The 26,292-nt window shown below is 38.9% G+C and overlaps 1 protein-coding gene across 2 annotated transcripts in view; it reads right to left on the bottom strand.

The window, feature by feature from the left end:
* Positions 1-26,292, bottom strand: part of DCLK1 (doublecortin like kinase 1) — a gene marked incomplete at both ends in the record, with an annotated part of 221,169 nt that overhangs the window by 184,374 nt on the left and 10,503 nt on the right. The gene's annotated exons all lie outside the window — the stretch shown is intronic.

Here is a 26,292-nt window from a genome sequence, read left to right as displayed (position 1 = left end):
CATCTCTCTATGATACTAAACATTACCATATTAAAAATTAGTCTGAGTTTCGGAACCAGGAAAATGTCTACTCTATGTGTAATGACCACCACACCTGCTCAGAGATAAATAGGAAAATACAAAATTAAAGATAAGCAAAAAAGTAAGAATATACTGAAGGGCCACAAGAACAACAGAAAGGGAGAGATTCAGTAACCATTTTATGCTCCAGATTTTAAAATAGAACTAACAAACAGCTAGTCCAAGAGACTTCTTTGAAAGAGTTTGGACAGTGCTATGCCAGGAGGTCATATTAAAACAAAAAGGTGTTTTTAACACATATTTTACTTTAATAACAAATACGAGAATCTCATTTATCTAGATAAATCAAATCTGAACTGAGTATGAGCCTGGTAGGCTCATCCATTTTAGTACATCCAGCTCTTTAGAGAAGTAGTCCTTTCACTCTTCTTCCCCAACTGCTGGATGCTTCTCTCTCTTCCAAATCACTTTGCAAGAAAGAAGCTTTGTCTACAAAGACTGATGGGAGAGCAAAAGAGGACTTCAACCTTTAATGTGTCTCCTGTCACTGGGCTGCCTTCCTCCATCTGTGAGCAACACCCCATTTTCCACAAACTTTCTTTTGCAACCACCATACTTGTAGGGTCCTTTCTTATTATCCTTGACTTCCATATTAAAAAAAGTTTCTCCAGCAAACCTCTCTAAGAACAGTCTAATGATGGGTTGATTTGTTAAATGATCGTGGTTAGGGATTGATTATGAATCTTAATGTACAGTGAAAAAATTACGAAATTATTCATTGCCTAAGACAAGATATAGCTTCTAAGCTATATGCTAAGGCAGTTTACATAGTAGAGAGTATGCAGTGCTCATTCATGTTGAGGCTCTGGAGAGTGACTGGGAAGGTACACAGCAGAGCTGAGAAGCTGAAATGTAGGATAGAAGACTTTAGATTATTCCAGGAATTGCTTGGTAGAAACCACCATGAAGTCAAGCATCTGCCTTAGGTGTCTTTGTATTAAGCAGATTCTGCTGCTCAGCCCCTATGGGTTGATTTTGGTTTTTTAAAATCTCTTATTTCTATTTTACTATGGTGCTGCTAAGATTAGGAATCATTTGTTATGGCGACAATGTAGAAGGCTATAGTCCCTGGCCCTATTACAAAAACAGTGTGATGCACATTCATTCAGAATGCTTGAACCAGACCCAGGAACTGAAGTGAAACTCCAAGGCCAGCCCATTTTCCCACTGGCTTTCCTTACTTCTTCCTCTGAAGGGAAATCTTTATATGGTTCACTGGAACAATATCTGACAATCTCTTGAGACTTGCAGATCCCGCACCTTTCCCAGTTTCCCTGTGAAGCACACTCTGGAAAAAACCCCATCATATAGATCTCAAACTGTGTCTGGGTTTACTCACCTGTACTTTGCACCTGACACTACCTCTTAGCACAGGCTGAGAAACCTGAGCCTTACAGCTGAGTTTACAAAAACGATTCAGCAAAGTTTGTCATCCTTTTGGCAAAGACAAATAGTTTAAAAGGTATTTAGGCAGCTAATGATGCTGTTAAGCACCTAATAAGGCTTTCAGATTAATACTAGCTGCAGGCAGCCAAGTACACATAAACATCTTTTTAAATCTTGCCCAAGAGTGCTGAGGTGTTTCTGAAGAGTACCTGCAGGAGTCCCACAAATTCCACACTGCCTTGCAGCAGAGAAACCTAACCATTAGTTTACAGGCCACTAACCAGAAGATTTGATGTCTCCTGCATTAGCCACCAAACCTCTTCCCAACACTATGTTGCCTAATAAGCATTTACTTCTGGTGCACCCTAAAATTATAATTTAAAAGACCACTATAATGTCCAGTATTTTTATCCTGACTGAACACTAAGTTTCTTGCTCTAGAGCAAAATTTTAGACAAGCCCTGGAAACAGGGGACAACCTTTGGAACATAGTCAAAAGCCAATAAATTTTGGAGATGAGGGACAAAGAATCTTCATAAAAATGCAAATTGCTGTAAGAAGTGAAAAGGCATCAAGGGGGGAATGTAGCAGCAGGAGCAGAGAGAACACACTGTGCTTATTACACACATTTTAAACTCTGCTGCAGGCTCACATGTTCTCACAATTGTTTCAAGGCACCGTAATATTACATATGGTTTTCATTTTTATACTGCACATGCACAATGCTTTTTCATACCAAAATCCTAGCTTGCACTTGGGGGACTAACTCCTTCCCAATGCAAAATTTTAATCAGGAGTCATGCAATATTTGGTAATTTCCCCAAACCTCCTGTTTCTGGTCTCAGGCAATTATACAATACTTGTTCAATTTAGAATTCAGCATACAGTGTGCAGCACCAGGGAACTATTAGCTATTCCCAGCTGAAAGCCTGGAAGAGCATCTGGTGGGGTAAAAAAAAGGCAGGGGATGAAGGGGATGACAGGGAAAGGAAGTGAAAGTTCCATATTTTTTTAATTTTTAAAAGAAGCATACCACTTTGTAAGCTGGTCTTTCATTTTCAAGTGTCTGAGATAAAAGAGATTGATATCACTACTAGTATGAATGCTGAAAAAGCAGGCATGCTAAAATAAACAGCTTTTTGTCCTGGAGATGTACATGAGGACCAACACAACAAAAGACACTACACGTTAATATATATAGCATAGACACTTTATTCAATACAAATATTTTTTTCTGACAATAAGCCCAAAACCAAGATTAAAAGCTTATCTAAAATATCACACAAGACTCAGAAGACCTAAGGTACAAGAGACCACCACTGTTCTGCAATATGGCCAAGATCAGCAGAATGTGGAAAGTTGTCAGTTTTCAGCTAGACCCTGTAGTTCTCCACGTACCTGCCAAATAATGACTCACAGCAGAAGAATTTTGAAAGCCTTGTACAGCAATCACAAGGAGGCAACCAAGAGAAACGTTATGGTTTGATGCATAGATCAAAGGCAAATCAAGGCTGAACTATTATAAATAACTGATTGATTTAATGTAGAAACACGATGACTAACATTCAGCACACAGGGTAAGAGATTAAAATGTTTCCCCCTTTCTTTGTCCTAATCAGCAGCCAAGAAACTATAAACCAACTAATTAGGGGAAATCCAACTCAGATTCTGAAGATACACATATAACCCATGTAGCCCAGCTCACAACATAAGGATCCCTCTAAGGATGACTACCCCAAACACCAGAAGCAGTCGCAGACACCTTACCAAGGGACATCCAGCTAGCTCAAAACATCCTGCCATTCACAGCCCTTGAATGCTGGGCTTCTTGGCCTGAGCCAACAGCAGCTTTCCAAAGCTGTCCTTGTCTGATGGTGACCAGAATCTGAAACTCATCCCTCCCAAAAACTGCCTGCAGCTGGCTGCAGCTCTTTCAGCTGTGCTTACTGAGATGCAGAAGCAGACACACTTAAGAAGGCTGCCCAGCATAGCCACTGGGAGGACCCTGCTGCTTATAAACTTCAGCAAACTGAGCCAGTGCACCAGTCCAGCTTTCTCTTCAAATTTAAAAGCAAGATTAAAAAAAAAAACCAACAAGAAACATCAACTTCAGAAAGAAGGGGCAATGAGAAAAGGGAGCATTTTGCTTGAAAAACTAATTTCTTGCAAGACTCCCCCTTGAAAACAACTGTGAATAATAAACACAACTTCACTTTCAAGTCACAGGATGGGCTTTTGCCACTGCTGTGAGAAATTAGCCAAGCCTGTGCATGTTCAAAAGAAAACAAGTATCTCTGAAGTCTTGTCATTACTGCAAACCTTCTCTGTTCCTTTTCAAAGGGGGCACAAAAACTGTCAATATCACCTGTTGGTCCCTCAACCAAGGCAGCAGGTTTGTGGGCAATCTAGAAGCTCCAGATTAAGTGATTAAACACGGTGGTATACCCTACCCTGGAGCTTTTCCCCACATATACACTTTAATAAACCCTGGAAGCCAAACCCAACCAGACTCAACACCTCTAAGCTGACTTCAAGCCCTAGGAAGCGTATTCTCCTTGTGAGTGCTTTAATTATCAGCACTATTAGACTGAGCTCCTGTGATGAGCCAAAGCCATTAAGGTCTCACAATATATATTTAAAAAAGTAAAGTCCCAAAGACAAAAACTGCACAAATTTATATTACAGAAATAAAAGTCTGTCCTCCTGCTCCTTTATCTTGCTGAAGTCATCCTATTTTACTACAAATTGTCTCTGTTAATCAGAGTAAGAGGTCCAGCTTAATGCAACCAAATACTAGCTACTATTTAAAATGGTAGGAAAAGGAGCATGAGGTAAAAAGGTACATCAATATCACTAGACAATAGTTAAAAACAGCAAGACCAGCACTTACCTAGATGCATTCATTGGAAAAATGTAGTTTAAAAAGCCAATAAATACAGAGTAACACCATTCCATTCCAGAAGGCTTTAAGCACTAGCTCTTCTTGCTTTTGAGCCCAACCTTTTATACCCCTCCTGTTAATGCAGAGCACCTGTGTGTCCTCTGTGCCCCTTCCTGACTGGTCAATGCGCCTCCGCACGCCATGGCTCACTGCCTTCAATGCTGTTCACCTGCCCTGCACAGCTGTAACCCACTGAGCTACAGCCCAGCCTCATCCCCACTCCCAATTACCACAAACTGTGTATCTACAAATAAAAGGTCCTTTTTTATAGAATACTAAAGAAGTTCACCACATCTTTACAGAGCCTTAAGCAATGCAGGACACAGAACAGAAAAGACAAAGAACAAATATTCTAAAATATAAATCTAAGGATGATTCATGAGATTTTCACCAACTCACGCAGAAATGTGGGCAAAAGAGTTTCCACCAAATCCAAACGTCTGAGGAGCCAGGCTGTGACTAAAGAAAGGATGAGTCCATTTTCAGGAACTGAGCAAAGCAGGTAGTTTTTGGAGCCTTTTTTTTTTGCATTATATTGTAAACACAATATCATATCCCTAATTTCTTCTAACACAAGGCTTGATTGGACTAATCATTCAAGGCTAAAAAAGGTCAACAATCTTTTAAGTGTATAGACTCAGCCATATCACACAGCTTATATCAATGTCATTAAATCAACAGCAATATTGTACAAGAGTAACTTTCTTTTAATGGTACATTATTTACATCTTTAGACAACAAGCACTGACAACTGACTAAATGAAATTCCAGACACCTGCTGGTTTTTATTGGTATTTCAGAAGAGTCTCAATTCTGCGATAACATTCTTCTGAATTACCCTCACAGGGAAATCTACCCAAAGAGATTTCTAGGAAGTTATTTACTTGGCCAGATGAATGCCTTTCTTAAGGCAATATTAGTATGCTTACAGAATTTTCTCACAGCTCAGCTCCAACACATGGCACAGTCTGTATCTAGGCTTTTATTCTTTGAATTTTAAGATGTGCTGTGAAATAATCATGGTTAAATTCAGCATCTCTTTTTCTCTCCAGATACTTTGGAGGCAGTGTAAAAAGAGATTGGTTCTTACCTCAGACTGGAATGACTAAGCTTCATTAGGTAACACAAATACCTTAAAACCATCATTCAGTTCCTTCTTACGAGACTGAATTATTAGAAAACTGGACTATTGAACAGAGGCACTCTCCAGCTCTAGATCAAAACCAGAATACACTGATGGTACCAAAAGCTGGGAGGAGACACCAGGATAGGGTTGGCTGATGCACCTTTTGTGCCAAGAGCTGCAGAGCCACAGCCAGGCTGGGAAGCACATCCTGCCAATGTGAGCACACCAGACACATCAGCCAGGTACCAAGCACCCCCATCTCATGTAAACAGCACCAGCCTGGGCTTTTTTTCCCATTCAAGCCCTCTTTTTGGAATACATTCTTTTTGGCAATTACAGAGCTAGCAAAAATAAGGGCTTCTTCAGAAATTGATATTCATGTGTGTATTCAGTAGTTTGTTCCATTTTGTCAGGCTAGGCAGTAAGGAGAGATGGAATATAGGACGTGCATTTTACATAAAACATTTCTGTGGATTTGTTGTATCAAATCAGGATTTTAAAGACTGTTATGCAAGAGAAGGAAAAAAAAAATTGACAGTTCAGCCAGGTTCTGTACAATCTGCATTACTGATCTTGTTTACATAAATATCTAATAATAATTCAGAGAGTAGCACTGAATTGTATTGCAATGTCATTTGCTCTCTTGTAAATACAAACATCCTTATTTAATAAATATTTAAACAGCGATCACTGACTCTTCAAACAACCTGTCTGGTTGGAGATTACAGCATCAGAGCATCTCCTTAAGTCTACAGCTTGAGTGCTGCACTGCATCTGGTTCAAAAGGACAAGTTTAGGTCAAATACTTAATCCTGTTGCCTGGATTTGATCAGTCCATGCTGTAACTTTCACATTAAGTATGTTTTAGAATCTAATTGATTTATATAAATTTTAGGTAAATCATGCCTCAAGTGACTTGTAAAGCTATTTGGGCAACTGCAAATTATTATAAGTACATTATGCAGAAAAAGAATTTAATGTTCCCCACTTAATAATACCCAAAAGGTTTTTAAAGAACATTGTAGGGCTTGTATCATGAAATTAAGTATCTGAAAGAGAGAGCAAGCACAAAGAACAGGCTGCTATTTATGGCATTCATTACAGGATAGGCAACTACCTCCCTTATACTCCAGTGCATTCTTCTTCTTTATTCAAAGCCTTCAGATTACAGCAAAAGGTGGTTGAAGACTCTGTTTTGCCCTATGAAATGCCACCATCACACCCACTGCTTTATTCCTAACTTGAAAAATGTAGTTGCTTTGCTTAAGGTGCAATACTATACCTGAGATCTGATATCTAGCTTTTCAAATTTAAGTAAAGTTATTGCTCACTCTGATTTCCAGTAGTTTTATCTGTGCTCACTGCTCTGTAACTTACCTGACGAACACCTTCACTATGAAACAACAGATTATTTTATTACAACAGTAATAAAATTAAAATCAGTAATAATGGTGATAACAGAAGTCAGAGATAAAATTGCACTCCACTCAGTAATCCACCAAACTGAGAGGACCAGGCAAAGGCACCAACTTGGCTTCAGAGACTTTGCTCCAGTTTTTCAAAGCTAAAGCATTTCTAAACTAAGCTAATTCGAGTCCAGAAGAGGTCTTGGGAGTCAGCCTGCAGGCATCCCAGTTCACAAAAGGAGGGCTAGTATTGTGTGGTAAAGGACTTTTAAAGTGTCCAAAAACTAGAAAGTAATCATTGTGCTTTTTGGCAGCACTTACCTGTACTTTACTCAGTCCTTGGGAAGGCAAAGTGGCTACAGGTAATGTTGCTTTTAGCCTAAACCATAGAACCAGAGATGCTATCAAATTTCTAACTGCTCAGCTTTTCCTTGTACTTTGTCAGCTGCCTTGAAATTCCAGATTCCTCCTGGAATTTTAGCTAAAAAGGAAAACAACTGTTCTTGGCCTCTTTCCTTAAACACCTATGGACAGACAATGCTATGCAACAGCATTTCTCCTTCACAAGAATATCTACATTTCTGCATATATAAAAAACTACTTTGTATTATACTACTCAACTCCCTCTCCTTGCAGCTATTCCAAATCCTGATTGACTCAAACCCCAGTGAAGAGCAGCACTCTTGTACCACTGTACAGTAATGGCCCTTCTTTAGAGAATCAATCAGAGGAGGCAGACTAAATCTGAGCTGTAGATTCTATACTAAGATCAAAAGACCCTATTTCTATATCTACACCAGTCTCCTAGGCAGTGCCCAATTTTCTCACTCTTTCACAGAACAGGTTTCATTACTATATCTGATATACAATATTTTATATTGATTATCACTTAGAAAACCAAAAGGCAAATGAATATTCTCATTTGAAATTATTTGTATTATTTTTTAACAAATTCCAAATGAATTCTTTAGAATTAGGTTAGTTTGAGACCGTGCACTCAGAAATTCCCAGCCATAGAACTGACAGCTGGAAGGCAGCCTCAAAAATAAAATTTTACATTAATGCAGAATCATGACTCACACTATGATCCCTCTGCCTGCATGCATTTTAGAGAACTGATGACAGGTGTCAGTTTGTGCTTCTTAAAAGAAAGATCATATGGGAATCCAGATTGTAGTCCTACAACAGGTCAAATCAGGAAAAAACTTTTAGATCTCCAGAGAGCCCAGGGAGCCACGTGTCCAAGTGTTATTCTAAAAGTGCTCACTTTTAATCCTGTCTTGCTGGGATATATAGAAGGAGAACATTTAATTGTTGACTACAAGCCACAGAATTGGGACTTATTGTAAAAACAAATAATTTTTTAACCAGAGAATCACAGGATTTCCCGTAAGGCCAGTTAAACTGTTCTCAAAACACGCATTTTCCAGTGCTTTATGTCTACATAACTATCACATCCCTCCACAGGCATTCCTGTAGCTGTGTATAACAGGAGGTTTGTATTGGCTTAGTTACATTAAAGAAGCCAACACCTCAATGACACTTAAAAAAAAATTAAGTTCTAACAGTCAATATGGAGGCCACACTCCATGGAATATCAAGCTTTCGCTTCCACTGCCTATTAGTGCCAAGAATGAAATCACTCCACAGCAGTGTCCCTGCCCTTTGTGCAGCAGAAGCTGTTTCTTGGCAACCAATGCAGACAACTGAGTTGCCACGGAAACTGGAGAGACTAATTTATAAAAACTCTGAAACAAAGCAGCTATAAAGGCAACCCTAAATAGGGTGGGTATATTCTGTATTACTTCCTACAGTGCTCCCACCATTAAAAGAATCAAAAATGAAAATACTAAATTATTAGTTGTAACTTTCACTATTTCTGTAAAATTGGATTACAAAGAGCTAACATTTCATTGCATCAGCAGCCAGTAGCCTGTTTTGCCCTTTGCTTCAAGCTGGCAAATACACCTGAAGATTTATACTGCAGTTGAAGAGGAATGCTTTCCATGCCAGCCAGTCAGTGTTCTCTCTTCCAGGGAAGAAGAAGGCTGATGGAAAATGGCACAGAACAACTGTTGAGAAGTGTGCCCAAAATATCTGCAAGCTGGATAAAGCAAGTGTTAAAGCAGTGAAAAGCCAGAACAATGGTGCACATCATAGATCACTTGAGCTAAGAAATGTATGTTCAAGTTTTTTATTAATTTATAAATATTTATTAGTAGAAAATATTTTCTCTTCTTTAGTGATTAGAGACATGCCAGAGATGGCCATCTCTGAATGCATTCTAAGCACAGTCACGTTGTGAGTATGTGCACATGTGGAGAGCACACTCAAGGCATACGTTTTTAGTAGTGAACAAGGTGGGGAAAACCTGACCACATGCTGCATTTCCCGGGAAAGGAAACCAATATGACAGCAAGTTCTCTCTTCAAAGAGCAAACTAGTTAATTCAGCTGCCTAGCCAGGCAATTTGACTGCCCAGAATGATACATCCCAGGGAAAGAGATGAAGAGAGCCTGAATACATTTGCTCAGGGACGGCGACTCACTGATGGCAGGTGCCCATCAATGGGCACAGGATGGATTCTCCTCCTGCCATGTTAACCTCAGACCTCCAATTCACTGTGACATCTCCACAGAGTTCAGGTTAGGCAGGAACTATCTGTTTACTGACCATCTGACTACTGCAAAACACAGCACCAGTGACAGGAGTCCTGGCTGCTTCACCTCCTTAAGGGGAAAAGTCCACTTGCAGCACTGAGGGCATCAACCCCAGTCTATTTTACTCAGCCATAAAATTCCTCAAAGTGATTGGAACTGCTGGAAAATCTCTATTGCTCTTTGAAGTTTGACTCAAGCACTCACAGGTACAAAACACAATAAGTGAGGACTGAAATAAATAGTCCATAGACTCTTTCCATGGGAAACTAGACCAGAACCTCAGCAGTTTAAAAGAAAATGCATCCTCTTAATGCTTTCTGCAAATCAAAAGTCACACAACTGCACTCATGCTCAGCTCTTCAATGAACTGTGAAAATCAGTGTTATCAGTGCTGATTATCACCAAGATTGTCATGTATGTAAAACCCAGTGGAGCTAAACAGCTGCTCTGGAGAAATGCTGCACATCAATCACTTACTGTGAATTATGAACAAACAAACAAAAAAAAAAGCATCCCAACTGCACAAGTTCCTGAGTTCCCATAGTTTAACACCTTGCCTATTACGTAAACAAAGAAGTTCTGCACACATTCCACATTCCATTAACTTTCATGGAATAGTGAAGTCATTTTTGAGCTATAAGATCTTGGAAGATGTTTCTCCAGGGTATGATATTACACACCAACAGCCTATTTCCCAACACAGACAGGCTTACCCTAAGAACCTGAAAAACACTACTATATACAGCTTCTCCAGAGGGTTAGAAGTAAGTAGAGGATAAAATTTAATTTTTATAGCTTGAAGGGTTGGTGAACCAAATATTGCTTGTGAAGTTCTCTCTACTATGGTGCTCTAACAGACCTACCATAACTTTTGAACTATCCTTAGAGAAATCCAGAAATATCAAACAAGAGACAAAGAACTTGAGTTTTTTTAACCAGACACTGAACAGACCAAATTCTCTTGACAGAACTGTAAGACACCTAGATGAGTTTCTCACACATCTCACACATACTTCAACTGCTTATCTATTCTGATGCCTTAGAAGAGTCAGAGGCACTGTCACCTTAGGAAAGGGCTAAAGAAGGTGGGTAGCACACATTCTTTGCTCTTTATAACCTTTGTCCTAAAGTGACAGAAGTTTTTAATAGCTTGTGGGCGGTTCACTTTTTTCACTGAAATACATCATTGCACATTCTCCACTCTTTGAAGATGTAGGTAAAGATACACTCTTTATTACAGTCCCCATTTTCTTCTACTGAAGCCATAGCCTGGTAAGTCATCCTAAACTTCCCATCATGTCATGAAACCAGTCAATAAAACTGCACCTAGATACTTCACAGCATTATACTTAGAAGACATTTTCCAAACAGTGAGTGAAAAAGCCATTTTTTATCACCTAAATCCATTCTTTACCACCTACATGAATTCAGTTTACCCAGCGAAGAGGCTGCAACTCCAATTTTTCAGCAAATTATTAACTAGTTGGAAGAAGGCATCTGTTGTGATAAATGCAGTTTACTGCTTATTTTGAAACTTCATTCTCAATTCAAAGACATCCAGTGGATTAAGGATCCTTTCTTATTCTGAAACATTTTGGCCAACATCCAGGTGAACACGATCCCAGGTGGCCAAGAAGGCAAATGGCATCCTTGTCTGATTTAGCAACAGTGTGGCCAGCAGGACCAGGGCAGTGGTGAGGCACCACTTCAAATCCTGTGTCCAGTTTTGGGCCCCCCACTACAAGCAGCACATTGAGGTGCTGGAGCAGGTCTGGAGGAGGGCAATGGAGCTGGGGAAGGGTCTGGAGCACAAGCCTTATGAGAGCTGTTGAGGTAGTTGGGAATGTTTAGCTTGGAGAAAAGGAGGCTCGAGAAAGACCTTATCATTCTCTACAGCTGCTGAAAAAAGTTGTAGCCACGTGGTGGTCGGTCTCTTCTCCCAGGTAACATGTGATAGGATTAGAGGAAATGGCCTCAAGTTGCATCAGGGGAGGTTTCAATTGGATATTAGGAAAAAAATCTTCACAGAAAACGTTGTCAAGCATTGGAACAGGCTGACCAGAGAACTGGTGGAATCATTTAAAATAGAGTCAGGGACATTGGTTAAGTGGTGGGCTTGGCAGAGTAATTGTTGAATTCAGTGACCTTGAAAGACTTTTCCAACCTAAATGATTCTGTGATTTTATAAGTAGTAACAAACATTAGCCCAGTCTCTCTGAAAATGAGGACTTCCAGATTTTCATATAAGAGCAACACACTTCTATAACTCCAGAGATCAGCAGCAATGGTAAAATAATGAGTATGTTGGTGACAATTTCTTCCACAGCCTAAAAAGATTTTAACAAATATTTTAAGCAAGTGGCAGATTGTTGGCTTTTATAAGTGACAGAGCAAGATCAGAGAAGAACCAACCCAAACCTCCCAATAACTTTCCTCTCTAAAGGCAGCTGCACATGCTATGCCATGTATGAAACAACATGCTACGCCATATATGAAACGATTTCCTTATAAAGCCATCTGTCACAGTTACAGGACTAGTCCAGATGGGCTTTGCTCAGTACTAGTTCCCAGATGAACCAAACTTCACAAATCTGAGGGAAATCTGATCCATCATAACAAGACGTAGGGAGAAGATGGAGGGTGAAAATCCAAAAGAAACAAGTAACTGGGATGGCACAGAGTTTTTCTCCACAGACAACACCAACTAGAAGAAACAAACCAAAAAAAAATTCAGAAAAAAAATTCTGCCTCCCTATTTGTTCTCAAGAGCCTCAATGTGCATGTTGGATTGTGGGTGTATGTGTACACAAGCACACAAAAGAGCTCCAACCTGCCCTTCCCACATGGTCACATTACTGAGCCGCAGAGATTGATGCAGGCATCTCAAAAAAATGAAACCTTAACTATGCAAGGCCTGTAAAAAATTTCTTAAATATCTTTTTGGTGTAGATCAATTGTATCCTTGTTCCAAAAATAGCTTTACATTTTTTGGGGGAAGGAAAGAAAATCTCCCAGGCCAACCTTCTCTTTGCTTCCCTGCCCCTTCCCTATATGATAACATCTTCCCTATAGGAAGGGAGAAAACTAGGAAGAGAACAGTTTGCTCAGCTGTTTTGCAGTGTTGGTAATTAGCTGAAGTTCTTGCCTCTCCTCTATATGACAATTTTAGAAGAAAGGGAATGATGTCTGAAGAAAGTTTCACAAGAATTTTATGAATGGGAGTAATACCAAAAAAGCCTGGTTAATTTAGTTGACTATTCTATTGCAGGATGTGTCACAATACCTGACACTTGCTAGCATTAGCCAATTGACTCAGAATGGAATTATTCACAGCACTTACATCTTTTCTGAGAAAGGAAGACTGATAACATGAAGCCCACAGAATATTTTAATGTCATGCAGAACATAGCTGCCTAAAGGGAAGAACTCAAATCATGGCTCCACTAACAAGACAAGCCAAAGCTGGGCTACCAAGCCTTTTGTCTGCTAATTTTTTTATTTGGAAAACCCTTACTTAGCTTCAGCTACAGCTTTCCCAAAGTCACTTGTGATGTGTCATAAATGCTTGGATATATCACAGCTTATGTTGATGGCAGATGACTCTCTAAATTACTTGTTATGTTTTTTGGAAAAAAAGGAGCATCTACCCTTCTAGGGTTGGAGTCTTTCCTCCCTTCCTTCTATGGGATGCACTACTTGGGATTTGCCAGGAGACAGCAGATTCTCCCCCTGCAGGGACTACCAATAACTCTTCTGATCCCAGAGCTCCTGTGAGTTTCACAGAATTGTAAATTGGTTCCTTTTACTGACCTACATTTACCAGAAATTCCTGTGTAAAAGGCAAGTCATCTTTTCACATCTCTTCAGTAGCCCTGTGCTGCTTTCTAGAATATTTTCTCTCCTTACTATTCCTCTGTGCTGCAGTTAGCTTCACTTTTGCAGTCTCCTAGCATCATTCAAGACAACTTTATACTGTCCTCTCAGTTTCTGTGTATAATCTCCCCTCACAGAGGGCAGTTATCAGTCTCATGCTCAACTTCATGTCCACTATTTAGTAATCAGCACACCTTTATCTACACTTCTACTTTTAAGTGATTGAGATTAAATTCTAAGTCAGAAAGGAATTATGTACAAGTTAATGAAGATAAAATGTCTTGGTCTTATTTTCCATAAGCGTCCCATTTATCTGTTATCCATCATTTTCTGCCTAACACTGATTAGGACTGCAAAGGTGGAGAAGTGGAATCTTTGTTCTTTCTAATGCAGCACATAACCACTGCACCTTGAAAACTGTTCCAGCTCTACTTGACAAGCTGAAAATTACTTGTTACCTTTCCTTATCTTGGAGGTGTTTTTGGTACTAAGTTAACAGGCTTATTTCCAGGTAGTAATCTAAAATAATACAGAATAAAGCTAAGGAAACTTGGTACACATTTTTAGTGAGGCTTTGTTCCCAAAGAACAGAAACACTTACTGTACAGACAGTCTATCATTGATTTGGGATATAAAACCTTCCCACACACTCTACCTAGGTTATTCCAGGAGAGAAAATTTGGAGCTTTAAAGCTGCTTGTCACTCCAGGATTTCAGAAGTCATGACAGACTGCTTTAAAAAAAAATAAAAGAATGGAGGAAAAAAAAGGGTAAGCATGAGGACTACAAAATAATCATAATTTCTCTGTTTCAGTGCTGCAGCAGGAGAAGATGCTGCAGTTTGAAGCTGAAGCCAAAGGAGAGCCTCTCCTAGACAGGGGAGGAACTGGGAGCAGTGGTGAAGAGCCTCAAGTATCAGTCATTCCTTTTAGAGCACCCACTTCTTAATTTCAGTGATCCTCCTGATTGCCTGCCTGTAAGTGAAGCAGGCAAAGTTAAAGCTTCCCTCTTCCTACAGAGGTACAAAGTGACATTCAGTTGTTCCTCTCCTCCTCCTCCTGTAACATTTAAGAGAACAGTTCCTACTGAATGCTGTGAAAAATGACTGGCATTCAGTTGGACTCGGCACAAGAGAAGCCAGAGCTAGATTTTCTTTTCTAGGACAGCCCTCCTCCATCTGCAGATGGAAAGGTTAGTTTTTCACAGGGATGCCGCATTTAAAAGCTACTCCTCCTACAGTGTCATTGAAGACTTGCCAGAGAAAGGAAAGTCTCATCCTTTCATTCTCATCACCTCCCCCCACAAATAACCACAGGATGAAGCACAGCAGGCTCTATACCAGGCCACCTCATTTAAATACTGCTGCTTAAATGGGATTTAAATTAAGCTGCAATATCATTTTCTTTGAAAGCGTTTTTAGCAAGATGACATTCCTACAAATACCATTAATCTATAACAACTCCTATAAATCAGAATCAATTTGTCCTTTTGGTCCCACATTTAAAATTCAGTCAATGCTTTAAAACTGCTTTTACCTTCGTAATGTCTTCATTAAATTGTCCGATCAAAAAGAAATTCAACTGAATCGCTTTTTATCAAGAACAAAATTTCTTGAGAAAATGTATTCATTCTGACAAATACTTTACCTCAAAATATCACACATTGACTACTGGAATACCTATACATGATTATAAAAGGTGTTATTTCATTTCAGTCTTCTGTTACAGAAATAGAGCCCCAGAGAGACTTTACCTAGTTACTTGGCATGTCCAGAATACAAATATCAAATGTTCATCTCAAATTTATTTGCTGTTAAAATTCACCAAAACAAAACAGTCAATGTTTTATTAATGCTTCTTGTTCTTAGCTTGTTAGAATAGCCCTGCTCTTCCTATTTCATCCCTTAAGATATTATGTCTCTCTCAACCTTTGCTCATGGTACTGACAGCCAATCAATGCTAATATTAGTCCAATTTTCTTTACATAAGGAACAGAATTTTCAGTTTGCCTATCCCTGAAGAAAAAAGCAGATATGAACAACTGCATTCACAAGGATGCTAATCAAGTGCAAAAGCACTAAACAGTTGTACATGGATGTTCTCACACCATCTCACAGCAATGCAACGATCAACACTTCTTGTGTTAAAGATCTTCACGTCATGCTCACTGCTCTCTCATCTGGTTTCTGTCCCTCTAGTTCCAACAGGCCACTTGATTATTCTTTCTACATTAACTGCTTCATATTTGCTTTATTAAATTTTACACTGATTGCAGTTCACACTCCAAATTCATCAAGATCGCACTCCATTTAAACAGATTACTCCAGAGTATTCACAATGCTCTGAAATCTGCCCCAGAACAGATGTGTTCTGGTTTAGAAACTGAAACATCCAAATATCATTTATTTTTCTCTAAGACCTATAGGCAGCCTTTTTTCCACAAACATACAGAACAGTGAAGGTGCTGGAGCTCAGGGAGTATTTTTATGTAGCAAGAATAAAAGAAGTACAAAAGCATTCCAGACAACAATATGGGCTACTCAGATGACAGGAGATAATAAACCCTGCTAGCACCATCACAACCACACAGGGGCACCGACCCCATAAGTGCTTATGTAGCTACAGTAAAAAGTGGATGGGGAAAAAAAACCCAAAAAACCATTCTGTACCACAGTCAACGAGGCCTTTTTGGACTGTTCTCATGACTGTGAATTTCTATGTTTTTAACCTTTTTATTCTCAATCAGCGAGACAGAATTACAGCATCCAAGGGTTAATTCTCGTGTGGGTTTCTCATTATCAGTGCACAGTGTGCCAGGACCATTCCCACAACACTCACCTCCCTCTCAAAGTTATTTCCTCACCAAGGAGCATGCAAGCATGCCAGTTAAACACTCCATAAACTGCATTAGCTTAAACTCAGATTTTGAGTGGGTGTAAATGCAAACACAGATTTCGTACATGGGAAACAGCAGAAGGTTAAAGAAATCTTAGTTTTAAGTGTACAAGACATACTAACAGAACAAAGGCTGGACTGCAGAACTGAGATGTGCTCAGGAAACCATTTCACACAGGAACTCCACAGAAAGCACAATTTTTCAGAATTTGCAAGATTTTAAAGAAACAGGAGTTGAGACTAGAAATCAAGAAAGGAGATAGTACTGAAAGACACAAGAAGTTAAAAAAAAAACAAAGAAAATTAAGGATACTCCTAGAAAACCTTCAGAAACATAAAAATTATTCAGAGGTGAATAAGAAATAAGAAAGGGAAAATGAGACAGCAGGATATTTCAAGGACAGCTAGAATAAAGGAAGAGCTAAGGTTTAGCTTCTGGATGCATGGTATATAGCAGCAGCTGCAGTTTGCAATTTAAATTAATGTAAAACAGACATATAACCTGTCTGCAAGGGAAAGCAGGTGAAGGTATTCAAACACTATTCTATTTTAAAAGTCATTTAAATGACTTTTTAAATATTCATTTTAGGCAATGTCTGTTTTCCTTCCCTTTTAATCAAAGCCATTCTACTCTGGCTATTCCACAAGATGCTCCAGTTGTCCCCTGTTGCCTGGCAGCTTTGAAAAAATCATTGCTTATACCAAACCAAAAAGATAATTAAAAGCAGTTCAAACTGAGATTTCATTCTCTATTCACTTGATGAGTAAATGTCTCTTACAATTTTAAGCTATTAAAGCTCAGAGGAGTTTTATTTAAAAGAAGTTTCTGAGATTCAACATTTAATGGAAAACCAAATCCACTAGAACAACTGATTTGGGAGAGGCAATCAGCCTTAACTACTTAATATGAGTTTTATTTTCAGTATCATACAGCTGAATTCCAAACCCCATATAAAGCTTTGCTGCTTCCAGTGGGAGCACACTACAGTCTTCTCCTTGTTTTCTCTAGTTACACTCACTCACTTCTGATAATTTCAGGCCCATTTGTGCTCATTTCTATGTACTGTGTCCTGTCCCCAAGTCCCCAAAGACTTCTTTCCTCTTTGGTCTATGACTTCAAGGATTCAGTCCTATGGAAGAAGCTTCATTCCCTTCCCAGCAGCTTTGCCAAGCAAAATACCTGCTTGTAGTAGGTACTCCAACCTACTTCAGAAGTGCCTTGGGGTAAAGCATAAGAGAAAGTACTTATTAAAATTTAAGAAAAAAATGTGATACACACCTTGTATACCATTAATCAGTGACATCAGGAAAACACTCTCAAAAGTGTTTGATTTATACATAAAAATCTAAGCTGTTCTCAGAGCTTTACTGCCTTCATTCAGTACAATGGAAATATTTTCACCAACTGGTAATTGTATTAGTTTCTAAATCTGATTGAGTCTGGACAGTCTGGCCCCATGAACTGGAACACAGTACTGGGACATAGATTCAGAAGAGATTAAGTCAATACTTCCTCCAGGATTGAACAAATTAGTTTGAAGCTTAAAGAGAAATGGAAGGGGAAAGAGGCAAAATACATGGTACATCACTGATTTATTATTACATAATACTGTTGTCCCTGAAGATCCTCTCAATTTCACTTCCAAAATTCACATCTAAGAATCCAAATTGCATCTCCAACACAGGAAAACATCCTTCTAGAGGTTGAGACCTGAATTGATCTTGAGTAACTCAACAAGCACTGAAAAGTATGTCATTGCCCTAGACTTGCTTTCTACAGAAGAAGAATCACAAGAGAATATTCCAGACTAACTATTCAATAATATTCGAAAATATTCAAAAACATTTGTGTTTCTTGCCACTCATTACAAGCAACAGCAAAGTGTATGGCTTCTTAAGCAAATGTTTCACAGTTTACTGCAGTTTCAGAAAATAATTCAGTTTCATAAAAACTTGATTAGAAAAACAAGGTACAAAATTGGGCTGTCATTACAATTTCCTGCACTGTCAGTAATTTTTGACTTATTTTGCCAGTATCACTTGCCTTTTGAAGTGTTTGAAAGACCTTGGCTACTATAAATGCAAGGATTAGTTTTCAGAGAAAAACACAGCTAATGAGAGAATATTTATGTAGTTTGTCCTCTCAATATTCATCATTCCCATAAGCATCTTCTTCTACACAACAGCTTGGCAGAAGGTGTTGAATAGGAAACAAAGTGGAAATTGAGTAAGTTATTATCCTTTAGTTCATTAACTCAACTTTTTTCAAAACAGGCACTGCCAAGGTTTTCCAAGTGTTTGTGTAAGAATTCAAGGCCCAACATCCAAAGACATAAGTATATAAAAATACTTACATTAAAAAGGAAATCTTTAAGTTCTCATAAGCTACAAGGTAGAATTAAGAATTTTTCCTATGAATAGAACAATTTACCTTCTCAGGAAGAAAACACATTACAAAAAATTGTGAGAGGAAAATCTTGGGTTTTTTCTCTAGATGATGTTTAAGATTCTTCTAAATGGTTAGAAATTCTTAGTCCTCTTACTCTTGTAACAACTAATTTTAGAAGGAAAAACAGAACAGAAACAACCCAGCAAATCCAACATCCATTATGCTTTTTTTAAAGGATCATTAGATCATACCACTTAAGAGAAAGGAAACACACACTTTGCCAACAAAAAAAAACATTAGTACCAGTAAGAGCTTCAGAAAGTATAAATAAAATCATCCCAGTTAACAGAAGAGTTTGACAATACACCATAAAAACCTTCAAACCACTGATCTCGTTTGGTTCAGACAAAGTCATAAGGCGGGGGAGCAGGACAGAGAAAGTTTAGGATGGCTACTGTTTGAAAGCATCTCAAAAAGGTTAAAGGTTTCAGCTGTTCATTAAGGACTTAACTGGTCCCAAGGACTGTGTTTTACTGAGCAGTGGAAACTCTTCTCCATGATCACCAGTAACCTCATGCCTGTCTCTACAAAACAGCTGAACAGCATCATCAGAGAAATCTGCAAGCACTTTTCCAAACTCTCTTCCATGAAACAATTAAGCAAAAAGAAAAAACCAAAAACCCTCCACAACAAGATCATACAGTTGAGGATGTGCCCATTTGCTTTTCTTTTCCTTCCCCAATAGTCAGTAAAATACAAATCAGAACTTAACTGGATAATAAGCTGTTCTTAGTTACATTGCATATTTAAACAAGGAGGAAAAGGATCCTTATTCTAGAAATGGATAGCTCTGAACAACCACACCATGTCTTTCCACTGAGAAACACTTCTTCACACAGTATGAAACTCCCCCTTGAAGAGCTGGAAATTACTGTTCCTTAAGAAAGGCTTCTGACAGTGCATAAACTCTCTAATGACTACCTGGATATCTTTAAAGACACTGAGATCAGCTCATGTGATATTTAACACGTTCTGAAGCAGGTATGCAAGTTTTCTGTCTCGTTCACCCAACAACAGCTCTTGTTTTGCACAGCACACAAGCCTCTCCAAAGCATGCAGAAGATGGCGTCTTCTCTTCTCAATTTTCAAAGTCAGTCTGCAGCTCCTGTGGGATGCCAGCTGGCAACCATGGAAACTCCTTTTGTGAGAAGCTTTTGGAGACAGAGCAACACAGTTGTCAGTCTCAGCTTAATAAGAACCGACCCTAGACAAATGAATCAACACACACTGCCTTCATGGGCTCCTGTTCACTCCTTCTCAGAGAACTTTATCCGAGTAACAATTAAAATTGTTAGTCAATGTCATAACTTGACAATGAAACAGCCTATCCAGAAGCACAAGAGTTCAAGGACCTCACCTCTAACGCCAGGATAACACCAATTGCCAGCAAATTTTCTACCCTGGCACAAATGATTTTAAACCAGTTAGGTTTTTATGCTTTTCTCAAAGTAGAGTCTAATTTGTAGTGGAAATCCACTTTTGTCAACCATAATCATAAGAATTTCCCAAGACCCCCAGAGGCCATCACAACTTGCTGAAACACGCAATTTTCATTCATTGGTTATTTTTTGTTTGCTTTTCAGACTATCAAGAAGGGGCCTTTTCCTCAGTATTGAGAAAAAAACTCATCTTTCTAATCCTTACCCAAAACTGGTTTTAAAACACAAAAGCTGGAAATTATACAGCTTCCAGAGGAAAAAAAATATTTTGATTAAACATACTGCAGGCAAGAAGGAGGGAAGGTGAGGTGCATTAAAAGGTAGAGAGGTGCTCTTGGGGGTTTTTTAAGTGTCTTTCATAGCTATATAACACGGTGGTCTGTCAGAATTGCCTAGACAGGGCTTTAAGTTCATGTCTAAAATAAGCAGCACAGGTATCTTCTGTTGGGTATGGCCTTCTAGCATTAACATTAGAAGCCCTTTAGGAAAGAACAGCTCGTGCAGAAGGAGCACAATGGGTTTCAGGACCCCAGACAGTTGTCCAGTATCAAAGTACCACCTCAAGAGCTGCTGCTTTCCTGTTAAAATGCTTATGTGAGCTGCAGAAGTCATTTTACTTAATGTTTTCTCACAATTAGTCAGGATCTGCACAGCTACACCTCACAGAGAATTCCCCATTGTTCTCTGGTCAATCAACATCTCCCATGTGCCTGTGGCTGGCAGGGAGCTCCAAAGCCTTCAACAAAAGCGAGAAGATAAAGTTACTGTGCTTTGAGACAGAAGATAAGATGCACTCAACATTCTTCCTGGTTTTGAAAAATGTTTGAAAAGGGCCAATAAGTGCTATTTTGAGTAGATTGCAGCTACAGCTTCATAAATACGAAGAACATGCCCAACCAGCCACCCTTAAAATTAAATGCACCTTCTTCATTAAGATTACAAATGTTGATGTGAACAAACTTACAGGCAAACACAAAACCAGTCACTTGCTGCACATATATTTTATTTTGGTTAACATTCCTTTGGTCTAGATTGTTGTACAATACACACTACCCAAATGCTGAGATGAGAATGTTATTCTGTGAATGATACCTACCTTCATTTACATAGGTGTTTCTGTACAAAGGACAATCGGGTCTAGAGAAAGACATTTGAGATGTTTAATATAGCCTAAAAAAACAGTACCTTTGGTCAAAAATTTACTGTACAATACAGATGTTATTATTCAAATGTTTTTCGCTGGTTAAGAACAAAACCATAAAAATCACATGCTCATTTTAGGTGTAGGTGCAAACACTTGCTTTTGCTTCCTTAAGAGAGTGCTTTTTTAGAATAGTGGCATTCCTTTGTAAAACTACAATATCACGTGTCCTCAGAATGAAAAGTCCACAGGAGAGGGAGGTTTTTTGCATCATGACATAGCCAGTTTATGGTGGGTTTCCACTAAAAAACAAAAGCATATTACACTCAATGAAGAAGCTTCAAGCTTTCCAGCACTGTGATGTTCCCTTTCCCTGCAGTCACAATTCTTTAATAGCTATTTTAATGGCTTAACACAAGGCTATTGAGGGACATCCTATGCCTCACACTGTACCTTCTTTAAGAGATATGTCTTTAAGTAACTGTGGCTGTATCTCATACCTATAAAGGTAAATTTGATTTGTGTATGAGGAAAAAAACCAGAACAAATAGTGACTTTTATTCTGGTATCTCTGGCACTGACCATTTATCTGTCTGAAGTCAAATCAACAGCATAATGCATATACTGAAAAATAATTTGCATGATTGCATCTTGTTAAGCTAAGCAAACCACCTGTTCAAATAAGTAGGTCCTATTATAAACCAGATGTTTGTTCTGCCAAAAGCACATGGAGGATGTACACGGTAACAAAGCACTGCTGTCCAGCCTTTAGTCTTTGTCAAAACATGCAAACTGTAAATACCCTGCACAAATATACACATCATAATACTTCTAAAAACGGCACTGTTCCACAATATTGCTGTTAAATGTGACCTTGATTAGTTTTCTCCCATTTCAGTCATTGGTGTTATTCTGGAAGTGCACCAAGCAAACAGAAACCAGAGAATAGCTTGCAACAAAGCAACTCGGCTCTATCTCCACACACAGCTTGTGCCTGCACTGTGTCCACACACTGCCTCTTTGAAGGCCATTTTTAATGCACAGCAAACTAAAAATGCCACCTTCTCTTAAGGAAAGGTTAGAAATCAAACTAGAACAGTGCAGCTGCAGTAAAGCAAGACACATTTCAGTCATGAGAAAGCATTTCTTCTCTGCCCAAGTATGTGATAATATTAAGGGCCAATGCTAACTATATCTCTTCACGAACATAAACATCAGGTTAACCTAAAAAATTGAGTAGTGTTCATAGTAAGAGCATGCCCTCATTATCTGTATTCCTACCGGCAGCCATTACACCTACTCATTCTATTTTCATTTTCCTTACATAGCAAAGTTGGCAAGGAAAACGCCTCAAGATCTCCCCCTGGAAAGCTTTTGAATTTGGCCTGTGCTCATAAGACTGTTAAACACTTCTGAGAGTCCCACCATCTTCTAATGCATCACTGTGGCACAGGGAAGTAATTCTATCTCTTTCTCTAGAGTAAAAAGACCCTTGTACCAGCAGAAATTAAGTGTATTCATAAAAGTATATAGAAAACTATTCCAGATACAGTGTGAAACCTACCCAGCTCTGAGGAGTCATTAATAATTAAACTACAAAAGTATGCTAAATGCAGGCCATTGGTGTGCTTTATAATCAGACTACAGTTGTATATTGTGCTGTTTTTAGCACAAATGAAATTATATTCTAAGGCTTCTGAGACATTGAAGTCAAAATACAAAATCTGATGGGCTATAAGGAAATGCAAATAAGCCACTAGTTACCCTGTTTTTAGTACTGAGAAACTTTTTTATTACTATTTAATAAAACTAACATAATGCATGAAATCCTAAGTCAATACCCGCCCAATATTGGAAAAAATCAGTCCCTGAACTGCCAATGACCCAATGAGACAGACTGATTAAATTTGTTGGGGTTTGCTTTTTTTGAGGAATGCTTTCTTGTGGTTTTTTGTGTTTAGTTTACTTTCTTCTTTTTGGTTTGGTTTCTCCCAAACACCTTTCTTTTGCTATTCCATAGCAAAAAAGTTGAAATGGCTAATACAACACACCTACTTAATCAAGTCCTGGAGTTCTAAGAAACACTGCCAAAGCATCATGTGCACCAAAACTTACTAAATTTTCCAAAACCAGGAAGGAATTTTTGGGATGGGGAATCAACTGGATGTCAAAGGAGACCTTTTGTCCTGTTAATTAAACTCTCCTGAGGTTCTGATTGTCTAAGTACTACCTCTTTCATCATGATAAGGTCTTTACATTGTCATCAAATTTTACTGGCCATCATTTAAATTCCTCTTAACTGAACAAAATGTTTATTAACATATTTTAGAGATACAGAACAAAACATCACAACTAACAAGGCTATTTCAGGACAAGTATTTAAGTATTTACAAGTATTATTTTTCCATGTGTAATGTCAGTATGGCACAACCACCTAACTTGGATGCCCAGTTAAGTCTCTGACTCCTGCTGCTTTCTTTTATTAGCCTGAGGCATCTAATGATAGCATCCAACCACAAGATACATACCTCACTGTCCACCTGCATTAACAATACAGGGGACTCATTATTGCTTCAGGAGGGCAATTCCAGTGTTGGCCTCATAAAATAACTCAGAAGAGAGGACAGTACAAAACAGCTTGTCTCTAAGTTACATTCCCTAAGAATGATCCCAGGAGAGCTTTATTCTCTTATCCTTACAGTACATTACTTTTCTTGACTCAGAGCTTTAAGATTTTATTGCTTTTTAAGTTAGTGATGAAAGGTTTAATCACAGATTTGTTAGACTTAGCCCCTCAACACAGCCTTTTCCAGAACCTTCAGAACTGCAGCAGGAGTCACAGCAGAAGTTTCCAACTACAAATAGTACTGGAAAAATGTTGGCTTTACCATGGATTTCCTCCCAGTAATAATTCACAGCTTGAATTTAGCAATAAAAAAAAATCTACCATCGCGTCCCCAGCGCCATCTGGGAGATCAGGCTTTTGGCAAAGAAAAATGGAGCAGCAATTGCCTAGCAGCACAGGAAATCAATGACTTCCCCACTCAGGGCTGAGCAACAGGCTGCTCCTGCTGAGCAGGAGTCATTCATTTCCCTTCCTGCCAGCAAAGCTGCTCTGTGCATGGAGAAAGCAAAGTCTCAGTTACACCTGCTGGACACACACACCCCCTCCTCTAGAGCCTGACCTTACCAGGGGCGTTAGACAGCGAGCTACACAACTCCATGTGTATATCCACAAGGGGAAGGAGTGTGGAGATGGCAGTCTCTTGGGAGAGCTTCTGGACACGAGGGTTTCAGGCTACAAGGTGGGCAACAAAAACACCACTGAGTTAAGCTCAAGTCAAAGCACATGAGTTGACAAAGGATTCAACTGAACTATGCCAACATAAGGGCCAAGAAAATCTGGTCATCCCTTTTACCCCAGTAGTAGGATAATACTAGGTAATTTCAGGAATTAGAGTTCCAAAACAGGTGTAAAGGGGTTATTTTTTTTTTTGTTTGTTCTAAGCACAATCATTAAAGGGGAGTTTTAAATACAAAAAGGCAAAAGCGGAGCACATTATCCAGGAGACAACATTGGCATCCTTCCAGGCTGCACTTATTCAGAGCTAAGCCACAAGTTTATTTACATACAAAATACAAAGCATAAGTATTCCTTTTTTACTGAGAGGGTTTGCAGGAACTGGAACAACCATTGAAGATCTTCTGTCAGGTCATGCAGAGACCACCACTGACCTTTGTAGCTTTAAAATCTCAACTCTTTCCTCAAATTTACTAGTCTTAGTGCTCCCTGGAGCATGAGACAAGAAAGAACAGGAGCTGACAGCTTCCCCCAACACACACTTCAACTTTGCTGCAGCCAAAAAGAATTTCACACCCACATTTTCCTCCAGGTCAAAGTTCCCAATAAAGTCACAGTAAGGAGATCATTACAGGCATGTACACAGTCACCAAGGACTGTACTACTGTATGTAACTGGTGTCAGAGGTTACTGATGCAAAACAGCAGAGAGAAGGGACTTCTGGTGAAGCCAGACTTGGCCCTGATTTGAACCAGTGCTCGGAGTAAGCAGCTTGTCCTTTGAACAGCCCTCTCTGAGATCAGAGTACTGCTGTAGCTGTTTCTGGAGCTATGCCTGCACATCAGCCCCAGTAACTGCAGATGTGTTAGGACATCACCAGATCTTGCTGAGCATTGATTTACCTGTATCAGGCAGATTTGGCAGCATCTCACAGCAGCAGCACTGTTTGCTGCTTATCTGTGCATCATTGAACCTAGAATCTGTAAAAACACAGCTGTATTACAGCAGAAATATCACTGTCTCTAGCAGCTTCTAGCTTCTCAGGGAGACTTCTTCAGTTTAATAAGTTACATCTGTAAATGCAAATATCTGCCTTATTTCTCTAGAGTCACCATTGCTCTAAATCAATTCAGGTCACGCTGAAATTAGCCTTGCCCTTCAGCAGGTTAAGAGCTTCTCCCGTTTTGCTATAATTAATACATGTCCATAGAAAAATTACAAATAAAGTGAAAGATAAAAAAGAAGTAGGATTATTCTGTAATATTTTTTTTCATGTCCCTCTATCCCCAAGTTCAATAAGAAGCCTCTCAAAAATCTCACTCTGCTGCAATTTAATAAGTCAGCAAAAAAGAGACACTGCTTGAAGGTATTTCACAGAAGAAATAACATGAAACCTACAAAGGACTCCTCAATAAATGTGAGCCCCACACATAATCCTACCTTTATTCCTGCAATAAGGAAAAAAGCTCATTCATTTTCTAAGCTTGCACCTTCTTCATTGTCCATTTTAGGTGCAATAAGATTCATCATTTAGTCACTCTGGAGAGCAGTGGGTCTGCATTTATCATGGTGAAACGCGTCCTCACTGTTTGTTC

Source organism: Fringilla coelebs, assembly GCF_963513975.1.
Source record: "Fringilla coelebs genome assembly, chromosome: 2".
Classification (NCBI taxonomy): domain Eukaryota; kingdom Metazoa; phylum Chordata; class Aves; order Passeriformes; family Fringillidae; genus Fringilla; species Fringilla coelebs.
The sequence above is the reverse complement of the archived record's forward strand: the minus strand, read 5'-3'. Positions and strand labels throughout refer to the sequence as shown.